This window comes from Balaenoptera musculus, chromosome 14, assembly GCF_009873245.2.
Source record: "Balaenoptera musculus isolate JJ_BM4_2016_0621 chromosome 14, mBalMus1.pri.v3, whole genome shotgun sequence".
NCBI lineage: Eukaryota > Metazoa > Chordata > Mammalia > Artiodactyla > Balaenopteridae > Balaenoptera > Balaenoptera musculus.
In genome coordinates, this window is record NC_045798.1 from 85,676,501 (window position 1) to 85,689,241 (window position 12,741).

A 12,741-nucleotide genomic window follows, 5' to 3' on the forward strand; every position below is an offset into this window, starting at 1 on the left:
AGTGATCTCAAGAACAGAAGTGGGGGGCTGGGAAGGAGGGAAAACTAACACGCAGGTATGTGTTGGGCTGTTCGTCATTGTGGACACGAGCTCAATCCTGCTGGGACATCCTGAGGAATGATGTCTAATGTGTCTCAGAATCGGTCAGAACAGGAGAAAGTTTCTGCACCAGCTCACACTTCGTTTGTCAATTGTGATCCAAGAGGTGTGAACCCCTCACGCTGCCAGGTTTGCACCGGGAGTCCGGGTGTGAACCCCTCACGCTGCAGGGTTTGCAGCCGGGTCCAGACTGTGAACCCCTCACCCTGCCAGGTTTGCACCGGGAGTCCGGGTGTGAACCCCTCACCCTGCCAGGTTTGCACCCGAGTCTAGATTGTGAACCCCTCACGCTGCCGGGTTTCCACCCGAGCCCCACATCTCAGTCTCAGAGAAGCCCTGGAGCAGACAAAGAGAGAGACTTCCTGAAACCATATGAAGCTTAGTCAGTTACACCCACGCGAAGTGGTTTCCGGAGATAAGAATGGAGTGGAAGACGGGCAGAGAGGGTGTGAGGCGCCAGCATGTCCGATCCACAGGCAGGGCAGCTTAGGGAAAGGATGCTGAAGGAGCAAATGTGGGCAGCAGCTTTCGGTGCTGTCCAGGCTCACAGCAGAAAGAGCCTGGATGTGAGCCGCACGAAACAGCCCGCCGCCATGAGCATGGACGTGTGCGTCACGTGACTCACTCCCTTGTTCTCAACCCCACGCTCGCCAGGTTACCATCTGCTATAACCCGGCTTCCACGTGACTCAGCTTCAGGAGGAGAACGTACTAGAGAGAATGGATTTTCTTGTCCAGTCTCCATTATAAATTAATCAGGGCACTAGGACGGGATGCGCAGGCTCTTAGGGACTGGGAGACAGAGTCAGCAGCCCCAGGGCCGGCAAAGGCGAGCAGGACCGAGAGCTGAGACGAAAGTATGTCTGTGCTGAGAGGAAGAGAAGCAGGAAGAGTAGACTGCCCAAAGGTCCAAGTCACTAAGGTTCTAATGAACCTGGGGGAGACAGGCCACTAAAACTGCACTATTTGACTTTATTTGTGCCAATGGACTGTTAAGTCCTGGAAAACCTCAGATTACAGCATCCGTATGTAGTGACTCGGTTTCACTAGCTAAAGCCTCCTTTGAATTCTGGAGGCACGGTCCTAGGACATAATTTGCAGTGCAAATGCTCCACGTGAGGAGTCTTAGTAAGTGTGTGCAAGTGTGCGTGTGTGCACGCATGTGTGTGTGTGTGCACGTGTGTGGCTAGAATGCTTATGAACATGAGACCCACCCTCTTGACAAGGTTTGAAGTGCACATACAGTGTTGTTATCTGTAGGCACAGTGCAGTGTTATCTACAGCAGAGCTCCAGAATGTATTCATCTTGCGTAACTGGAACTTTATACACAGTGAACCGCAACTCCCAGTTCTCCCTCCCCCAGCCCTTGGCAACCACCAATCTACTCTCTGTTTCTATAAGTTTGACTACTTTAGATACCACATATAAGTGGAATCATGCAGCATTTGTGTTTCTGTGTCTGGCTTATTTCACTGAGCATAATGTCCTCAAGGGTCACCCATGTTGTCACAAATGGCAGGATTTCCTTCTTTTTTAATGCTGAATAATGTTCCACATTTCTTTATCCACTCATCTGTCGATGGACATTTAGGTTGTTCAATATCTTAGCTACAGTGAATAATGTTGCAATGAATACGGAGTGCTAATCTCTCTTCAAGATCCTGATTTCAATTCTTTTGGATAAATATCCAGACGTGGGATTGCTGGATCACATGGTAGTTCTATTTTTATTTTTTTGAGGACCCTCCACACTGTTTTCTGTAGCTGCTGCACCAAATTACATTCCCACCCACAGTGCACAAGGGTTCTAACTTCATCACATATCACCAACACTTGTTATCTTCTTGTCTTTTCAATAATAGCCATTCTAACTGGTGTGAGGTGATATCTCACTGTGGTTTTGATTGGCATTTTCCTGATGATTAGTGATAGTACCCATCTTTTCATATATGTGTTGATCATTTGTATGTCTTTTTGGAGAAATGTTTATTCAACTCTTTTGCCCATTTTTAAATCAGTTATTTGATTTTTTTGCTATTGAATTATTGAATATTAACATGTTATCAGATACATATGATTTGCAAAAATATCTCCTATTCCATAGGTTGCTTCTTCACTCTACTGACTTCTTCTTTTGCTGTGCAGAAACTTTTTAGTTTCACGTATTCCCACTTGTCTATTTTTGCTCCTGTTGCCTGTGTTTTTGGTGATAGATCCAAGAAATCATGATCTAGACCAGTGCCATGAAGCTTTTTCCCTGTGTTTTCATTAGGAGTTGTATAGGTTCATGTCTTACATTTAAATCTTTAATCCATTTTGTGTTGATTTTTGCGTATGAAATAAGATGAGGATCCAATTTTATTTTTTTTGCCTGTGGACATCCAGTTCTCCCAACACTGTTTGTTGATGACTGATGAGAATTCTTGGAGGCTAGTAAGCTGGCCTCTCCTGGCCTTCACATAAGTTTTTTAATCAGTATTTTTACAATCTGAGAATATACAAAAATAAAACCAGGAAGTAGTCAGGATTTACTACACGCAAAATACTGCGCATAAAAGAAAATAGAGAAACTTAACGCAAAAGGCTGAAGGACAAAACCACCCAATTAGATGAAGAAGTGACCATAAGCAGCATAGTATCTGGGCTGTCAGATATTCTGTCTTTATCTTCAAAGTTCTGGGGTAACAGTGTATCTGCCTTCAGAGTACAATTGCAATTCACATAGTAGCCATGGAGCTGTAGATCCTATCTCCCTTTGCTTTCACATTTCCTCCTATTTCCACTACAAAAGAGTAGCCACCTTGGGGGGGGAAAAAAAAGATCTGATTTCCCTGATAAGTGGATTGAGGTTCTTTGGTAAATATAGATGCTCTGTCACTATTACAGAGAAAGTTCCATTTGCCAGGAAAATAACCACACCCCTTTGCTATCTCCAAGCACCTTACTCTTTGGGATGTTTTGGCATAAAGGGCTATTTAAACAAACGCTTCTCTTGCTTTTAGGATGTGAAGCAATAAACAACAGCTGTGATTACTTAAATGCTGAAGTAGAACTGAATCAGTTTAATTAATCACAAAAGAAATTTACTGCAAGTAAGCTGCAGAGGCAAAGCGATGGTTGTGATTGCACAAAATAGGGGAAACCAGAGAATATCGTTCTTAACTTCCTTGGGAGAGGTTTGAAAATACAGATACATCAGCCCTTCTCATTTGCTCTGGTAATTTACTGTACATATTTCAGGGATATATTTAATGCAGTCACAACGTTAACTGGGTAAGAAACAGTGCAAATCATAAGAATTTTCAACAGAGTAGAGGTTTTCTTACTCCATAATTCAGGAGAGATGAGCCTTCGTAGAAAAGATCTTGAGAAAAATTATGATGGTTTTTTAAACCAATAGAGGATGAGGGACAGAGAAAAGGAAATCTCACTGTCAAGGTATTTTTTAGAGAAAGTGTCTCATAAAAAGAACCCGTTTGGGCTTCCCTGGTGGCACAGTGATTGAGAATCTACCTGCCAATGCAGGGGACATGGGTTCGAGCCCTGGTCTGGGAAGATCCCACATGCCGCGGAGCAACTAGGTCCGTGAGCCACAACTGCTGAGCCTGTGCGTCTGGAGCCTGTGCTCCGCAACAAGAGAGGCCGCGATAGTGAGAGGCCCGCGCACCGCGATGAAGAGTGGTCCCCAAATGCCGCAACTAGAGAAAGCCCTTGCGCAGAAGCGAAGACCCAAAGCAGACAAAAATAAATTAATTAATTAATTAAAAAAAAAAAAAGAACCCGTTTGAGTCTTGGTCTTAGAGGTACGATTGCCAGATAAACTTGAATTTCAGGGGGACGAAAAGGTTATTTGTTGTTTATTTGAAATTCAAATTTAACTGGGTGTTCTGTATTTTTTGACTGTATACCTGGCAACCCAATTTAGAGTCACTGATCTCACCGAATGACGCTACCAACAAAGGATCACGCTTACTGAAAGAGTCGGTAAGATGCTTAAGTATTTCAGCCAGTTCCAAAAATAACACCTACTGAGAAGAAGAAGAAGAAGAGAAATATCATTTGTCCGGGGTGGAGTCAGTGCCTTGTGGAGCAGTGAGCACAGAGGCCCTGCTGGGGCCTCCCGACCCCTCGTGTCCCCCCCTGGGGGGTGCACCGATGGGCAGGGGGGTAGGTGGGCTCCTCCCTTTGGAGGGAGCAGGGGAGGGTTTTCTTCTTGTTCCTGGACCTCATCCTCTAAGCTCCGTAAAACACAACCCAAATGCAAAACATTAGACAATCTGACCACAGGCCGTACGGGAGACAAGTAAGGAAAGAGCAAAAGAGACCCTGAGCCCCCAGGGGCAGCTCATGAGCTGAGATGCAGAAAGGAAACTGGTGCGACAGGAGAAGTGGACCGACCCGCCCCCCCCCCGGCCCCGCACCGTGACATTTCAAAAGCAGGAGATGGCCTGCCACGCTGTCCGCTGGGGCAGAGGACGAGCTTGCTGTGGAAGAATGTGCAGAGGACGTCGATTCCTCCATCTCTCTGGGAAACAGAAAGCTTGAGGATTACGACTGGTCTCTTGATTCCCTCAGAGTTTTGCAGGGAGACCCCAGGCATCTCCATCTGAGAATCACGGTCAGCGAGTGGTGACAGTGGTGATTAAACCAATGCCACGTCCGGGAGAAGTAAAGCGAGGGAAAGCCACCCCCCTACCCCCAACCACAGGGAATGCAACGGGGTTATCTGGAGACAGGCTGCCAGAACCCACAGTGAAATGGTGGCCGATGGTTACGTTTGTTTTATTTAACTCACTTCTGTTCAGGAAATTGCTGAACCAACGTTTGAAATAGGCTCCTCACCATAAAATCCCAGCGTCTCTGAAGGAATCCTGCAGCCGCCGAATCAAACCAGCCCCGTCCTGACACTCCACAAGCAAGTCTCCCTCTGGCACATTCTCTGCAGCTCATTTAATCCAAACATTGTCAAACGTCCGGGACACGTGGACGCTGGCCTGGTCCAGCCCCACCGCAGTCCTCTACCCCCTCCTCACCTCTGGGAGAGCCAGGCGCCAGGCAGTGTAGTTTGGCTAAAACAACTAGTCTTCCTAGAGCTGGGCGGGTGGGGAGATGGGAGGGAGTGAAAATAAACTAAAGACAGATAGCTCGGCTTTATTTATCTAACGGAGAAAAAACAGAGATGCGTAAATAACAGAAAGTGTACCAAATGGCTGTTTGCACGGATCTTACATAGAAAAACACAGTCAAGGTTGCAGCTGACTTACTATCCTTGACTTGGAATTCATCAAATGGGCCATCCTTGACAAGGCACGGACTCTGTGGCCCTGTCCACTGCATAAAAAGGCAGCCCCCAGCCCTAGCTGCTACTAACTGAGACGCGGTCTCCATTCCTCCGCAGGGCTGGGGAAGCTCCACGTGGGTGCAGGACAGGCTGCTTGTGCCCCAGCAACCAGAAGCAAGCCCTTGACAAGCCGTGTGGTTGCTCAGCCGGTCAGCGGGCACGTCTCCAACCTGTTAGGCGCAAACCGCTCACGTGGCACCGCCTCTGTGCTGCCGATTCGGGGAACAATAGGGCAGAAGTACTTCTAAAAAACGATGGCAGCAGCCTCTGCAGAGTGAGAAGGCCTGGTGTCTCGGCCCCTCCCTGCTTCCTTAGTGAAGTCATTACGGAGCCAACAGTCTAAGTCAGGCAGTCGTGTCGCCCAGCCCTGTGCGCTCCTGGCTTCGAGAACTCTGGGTTTGCAAAGCCACAACTTCCCAGAGTCTAACTCAGCCTTAAAGGTAGAGAAGGAGGAGCAGAAACCTGGGGGAACCTGGAAAGTTAGCTGCGAGCATCACGTGCTTCCCGGTGACAATCCTTGTCACGTTGGAAGAGTCAGCAAGTCCCCGTGTCCCTCGCACCACACTGCAGCCGGGCCTGGAGTCCACAAGCAGTGGCGTCAGTGACGCGTTCTCCCGGAGAGGCGGTGGCTGAAGCATCCGTCGTGTCGCTCTTCCAGGCGGTTCCAAGGAGAGCACCTCCGAGAGCTGGAAACCACTGCCCAGGCCCATGGGCTCCCGGCCCAGGGCGAGGCAGCAGCTGTCACCGCGCTGGGGTGGCTCTGCCTGCATCTCGGCTGAGCTCTGGCCAAGTGAGGGCCGAGCGAGCAGCAGGTGCACAGCACGTATCTGGAGGAGAAGCAGGGCCGCGGCCTCAGAGCACAGAGAGGACACGAGACATCTTGGCTCTTCCACAGTAGACGGTTCACACTCAGCTCTAAGGCATCAATGTCAAGTCCCGGGAGATAGACACAAATGCTCCTAAACCATTCAGGGATACCCGGACGTAGGCGCTGAATTTCAGAGAGTAACCCAGCCAAGGAAACCCACCGTGTTTTGAAAATAATGTATTTATAGGATAAAAAAGAAGACAAATGGAAAGAGTAATAAAAATGAAGAGGAAAAGTCTATTTCCCCCCTTCCCCTTGGCTCCATTTTCTGAAGATAACTGTTACCATTTTCTTGTGTGTTTTTCCAGATGTTTCTATGCTCTCCAAGCATACATGCATCCATGTATCTATATAATGAATGGATCCTTACTTTTCATACAAATGGTACCATATCATAAGTACCATTCCGCATCGTTTTTCACTGAATAGTTCTTGAACATTATTTGAGAATTATCAATAGAAGGATGATACACCAGTAAATATGAGTCAATGTAATGAATCCCCCTGCATTCCCTGGTATGGATACACTCTCATTCATTTAATCAGTTCCTTAGTGGTGAACATTTAGGTTGAGGCTTTTGTTCCTACAAACAATGCTGCAGTAAAAAAAAAATCTTCACACATATACCTTTGACTCTGTGTGCAAGCATGCATGCAAGTTACATTCCTAGCCCTGGAATGACTGGATCAAAGGATACACGTATTTTAAATGCTGCTGTATTGGCCACATTGCTCTCCAAAGAGATCATGACTATTCATGACTACCCATAATAACAGCTGAGCTCACCATATAAGCGACACCTCTTCTGCAGCCAATGCAAAGAGTCTGTATCAGTAAAATGTAAAATAAAAGCACTGAGATAGTTCACAGTCAAAATGCTAGCCGATAGCACTTGGCTAAATTCCTGAACGGGAGCTTAGATCAGACAGGCTGTTAACAGAAGTAATCGCAAACAAAATGTAACCTTCCGTAGGTAGGAGTGGGGAATGAGAGCAGGGCGTGTGGGGAGTGATCCTGTGGTTCAATTTCAGAGCGAGTTTGTCCCACTGGCTCCTGCGGAGATTTCACCCTTTGTCCCTCAGTAGTTGCGTGCCACTGGCTGGGTGACCCAGTCATTCCACACCAATCAAGATGCCTGCTTAATGGGAGAACACGGCGATACCTGGAATAGGTACTGAGCATCACAAATATACCCAGCTGCTCATTGCTTCCACTACCAGGGAGATAATATTGTGCATGAAAAGTTTTTACAACCTTAAGTTTAAAACCAAACAGGATAGAGACCTCATGGGGAAGGTTGCATTCATACATATACATGAAGACAATAAGGATTTTAAAAAATTTTTTCTTTCTTAACTTTTTTTTTGCCTTCAGAAAAGTTGGAACTACTCTAAATAAAAAAATAAAATAAAAAACTCATGCCTAAATTTGAATCAAAAGTCTGTCTCCTCCTGATGTGCTTAACTAGAAACGTAATTGATTTTGTGCTGGACAGATAGGAAGCTGTCAAGCCGATCTTTCATTCCCAAGATCTCTACCAAAGTTGTCAGAAAAGGCAAACAGTCATTACTTTATTCACGGACCCATCAAGAGCCCCATTATTTATTTCTTCAATCATTGTGGAAGCTGAATGCAAATGCTTTCTCACTTGCTCCATCTAGCGGATCATGTGAGCAATCGCGGCTCGGATTGTTCCCTTGAGGCAGAGCCCCAATACCAGTGAAAAATCTTTATCAGTGTAATTATTAATTTGTTTAACTCTGACAAATATTTAATAATAAAATTTACAAGCTCAGGTTGAAACAATAGCCACCATGAAGACGCATTTCTATTTCCCTTGGAGAGAAGAGAAATGATGTTGTCAAGATAGCAAAAGGAAAAAAAGACTGTTCAGCTTGTGTGGTAGCCACAGCTCCCTAAAGAATCAATCAAGAGTGTCATCAGAAAATGAATATAAGATAGTTGGCATGGTAACCGGAATACTGAGGCAGTTCTTTATTATCTGTGTTCACATGCGTTTAGAACTCACGAATCATCATCCCAAGCAAGCAGGGGAAATGGCTAATTAATAAGATGCCATCTGAGTATTAAGCACTCCATAACCACCATGGTTCGTGCTAGCTCTACAAAGGAATGTGACTGGATAATTGCCCTGGTTTCTAATCTAATGATGTTATCATCATCTCTGCGATTCCATGACCAATTGTGTTCGCCACCGTCTCGGAGCATAAGAAAATGGGGGGAGTTTGATAAACTCAGGCTACGTGTTAGAAGCAACAGGCTACATTCCACTCAAAACTCCTGACACCGAGGATCACAAATGAGATGCAAGCTTTAAGCACCAAGCAATCAAGCCTGTACAGCAGGAGTCTAATGATTCCCATAAATGGCAGTTTAATCAAATGCTTTATTCCTGCCTGGAGTGAGCTCATCGTGACTCACAAGCCACACGTCAGCCAGTAGTATTTTCTACCTGGTGCAGCAAGACCCTCACTCTCCTGCCCACTCAAGGCAAGGTCCCCATCGACATGGGCGGGCCCCCCAAGGAGCTATTCCAAACAGGTGGCTGGAGTCAACCCCAAATCAACACAACAAAGTAATTCCAGGTAACAACCAAATGGAAAATACCTTCCACAGCTTAGTTTCTGACACAGAGGAATCACGACGCCCATAACACAGCCAAACTCACGATCAGTTCCGACAGAAACTATTCCCCGTTTCAAAAAGATACAGACTGCAAGCAAAAGGGTTCTAAGAATCCCACCGATTTCCTTAGTCGTTAATGCTCACCATTCTGAGATGCATCTTGGGGCCACTTATAGGACAGGATGGAGGAGGAGTTTCTGGACGTGCCTGTAGGAAACAGAAAAAAAAAAAAAGAGAGAGAGAGAGGGCATCAGAAGCTAGTTTAGACAAACACATGTAGGAAATGACCACACTGATATTTTTTGTGTTATGAAAACTGGAGGGTCTGAGGCTTCATATGACTAAGTATACCTGTCCATAAGTAAAATAATAAGCTACAAGAGAACATTACCCAGAAATGCTCCTGGGTCATAGTGTGAGTTTGCTGGGGCTGCCCTAACAAAGCACCACAGTCTGGGTGGCTTAAACAACAGACACTTATTTTATCACAAATCTGGAGAACAGATCCGAGATCAAGGTGTCAGTAGGGTTGGTTTTTCCTGAGGCTTCTCTCCTTGGCTTGCACACGGCCGTCTTCTCCCTGTGTCTTCACATGGTCGTCCCTTTGTGTCTGTCTGTGTCCCAATCTCCTCTTATAAGGACACCAGTCATAATGGATTAGGGCTGAAGGGGCTCAGAACACGCCAGCCCAAAATATGCCACTTTGGTGTATAGATTATTTTGAACTCAAGGCAATGGAGAACCAGCAGACACAGAGAAAGCTCTTTAACTCCCCCTTACCTGCCTAAAATAAAGTACAAATTTCTCCTTTTGTAAAGGAAATTTCCATTAGTTAAGGTATCTGTACCAGGGTGAGAGCTACTCCCAGAGCCCAGTTTTTCACTGGAGAGACTTTTATCTCCATAACAAGGCAAATCTTTTCATTTCCTCCCCATCCCATAATTTGCCTCTCCCACCCCCCAGAAGCTCCAAGCCCCTCTTCCTTTCCATAGCTCAGGTGGCATATATCTTAATCATCTGGGCACCCGCCCCCTTGAGTCTCATATTTTGGGGAGGCTGTGCGTTCATAAATATATAATTAAATTGATTTTTTTTCCTGTTTATCAATCTTATGCCAATTTAATTTGCAGACCAGGCACAGAACCTAGAAGGGTAGAAGGAAGACTTTTCCCTCCTCTACAGGGCCCACCCTAATGACCTCGTTTTACCTTAATTACCTGTTTAAAAGACCCTCTCTCCAAATACAGGTGCATTCTGAGGGCCTGGGGGTCAGGACTTGAACATACAGATTTGGGAGGGGCACATTCCACCCATCAGTCATTTACTTATGTGCCCTGGGAGCCTGGGCGATGGGGGAAGCTGACTGAAGAAACGGCGAGGACAGGATTCCTCCCCAGTAAATGAGGGAAGTAGGCACAGACCACCTTTCTCAAAGAGTGTCCAAGAAAGAAGGCTCAGGAGTCTGGTTGGAGGGTGGCGGTCTCGGGGTGATGGGACAAGGAGAATCAGAGCACGGTGTGGTGACCCGGCGCTCAGTGCCAACTGGGAAGGGAGGGGTCCAGAGAAAGAGCCGAGGACCTTCTAAGGCTCTGTGGGAGTGCAGTTCCTTTCTGCCAACAGGACTGGACTCCTCCAGCTACACCCCAGCTCTTGCTGGGAAGATATGAGTAAGAACAAAATGTCCTCCCAACCCAGAAACCCACTCCACAAAGGTAGAAAACAAAGGAGACACTCTTATTATTGAAGAAGCCTTAAACCAGAATGTGACACGCATCACAGGCGATTGGCTAAGAGGCTGCAAAGACAGAAAGAAACCTCACCTCTCATGTAGCCAAGCAGCTACAAGCCATTACGAACATGCTCTCTAGGTGACCGATAACTAGTCCTCAAAGAGAAGACTAGACAGCACCATGGTCACATACAGGTCATCCTAGGTTCGCCTGGTAATTGGGGTGACCATCTGTGTTAGCTAAGCGGCTTTATTCAGGGGAGAAACAAGCCACTTATATCCTTAGGACAGGAAGCGGTTTTGCAACTTGGAGCAAAGGCCCCGCTGAAGTTGGCCCCATCCTGGCGCAGAGGTTGGGAGACAGAGGTGCTGTGAAGACAACCGCATTTCCAAGAGGCGGCTCCCAGTCCTGGAGGAAGACAGTCCTGCAGCCTAAAGCTGGCTGAGACCTATCTCATCCGCAAAAGGATTTACACACATTGCAGAGAGAGGAGAAAGTACTTACAGTTGCACGTTTTCTAACGTGACTGATCTAAAAAGAAAAGGAGACAGAGAAGTCTCTTCCCTTATTTTCAACAGAGAGAATTAAGCCTCTTATCTCTAATTTGTATCTGTCCTTATGCCCTTAAACAAGGCTCTGCCACGTCCCTCCAGGACAGAGTGTTGACGGAGCCTTCAGGGTTCAGTCGTGGCCAGGGATGCTGGGCCCCAGGGATGGAGGAGATGGGGGAAGAGGCGAGGTCAGCGGTGCCCCAGTGGGGGTCAGCTGCAGCCCCCCGCAAAGCCCTTAGTGGGCGAGATGGCACCACCTCACTGCCTCAGAAGCTGGGATGGGAATGGGAGACGTGAACTGGTCAGTGGTTATTCTGCTGTTCTGAGAAACGGCTGGAGTGGTTAAAGACCCAAGCCTTACACTGATCCATCTAGGGACACTGGATAAAGCGAAACTGAGGGCGACGGTGCATCTAGGGACGCTGGATAAAGCAAAACTGAGGGCGACGGGTGCATCTAGGGACGCTGGATAAAGTGAAACCGAGGGCAGTGGTCTGGGTTTTGTGAATCCCAGCATTAACCAGTCACAGGGTGGAGCTGGGCCTCCATCCAGTCTGTTCAGGGCTCCCCTCAGGGTCTGCAGGGGGCCCTTCACCATTACACGCCTGTACAGCTCTTTCCTCTCCAGGGCAGAGCCAGAGGGAAGAGAAGGGGCAAAAAGGGAAGTCAGACAGTCTCCTCGAGCACATCAGAGACTGATAAATGCATTGTGCTACATCAAAGATACCGGGTGAGAATTACATATTGTTTTAAGAGTCAAGAGGTGAGAATTACGTATTGTTTTAAGATCCAAGAGGAAGCTTCATAAACCCAGCTTTCAACATAAGCTTGTTGAATATATACATTGGTGCTTAATGCATGTCTTATTCTCCAAACAAAAGCCCAGACCCCAAATACCTCTTTTAAAATGGTCATTGCCACTTCTCAAGGATGTTTTGAATAGGAATCACAACTTCCAATTGATCTGGTGAAATGCATGAAAAATGTTTGAAAAAGGTCGGATTGTAAGTTTCTAAGAACACCGATGGAACATGATATGTGCTTGGGCTTCCCCAGCAAAGCTTCCACATACTTGTCTTAGGAGTTACTTAGCGTGTCAAGGCAAGCATTTGCGGAAGACCCCCCACCACTCCAGCTGGGAGTCAGCTGATGGGCGATCTCATCAGCGGGACAGGGGCTCAGACCCCAGCTCTCCACGGAAAGACCTCAGAGCCAAGGTTCTCCGTGAACCTGTGAATCAGGATGACAACACAAATCATGAGGTTCTTGGAAGGACAGAGTAAAAGCACGTGAAATATTACCTATTCTATGAATTATAGATAGTATAATAGAAGAGTGCTTGGCAAGAAGTAAATGCCTAATTGGTAAATGGTGGGTATTATTGAAATTGTACATTTTCCACCATGTGATAAGATGTCTAGCATGCTCACATTAAACACATACACGAAAGGTTTCTGAAGATGTGTTTATTTACCCCAATCCTACCACGTGGCAGTCTGCACAGA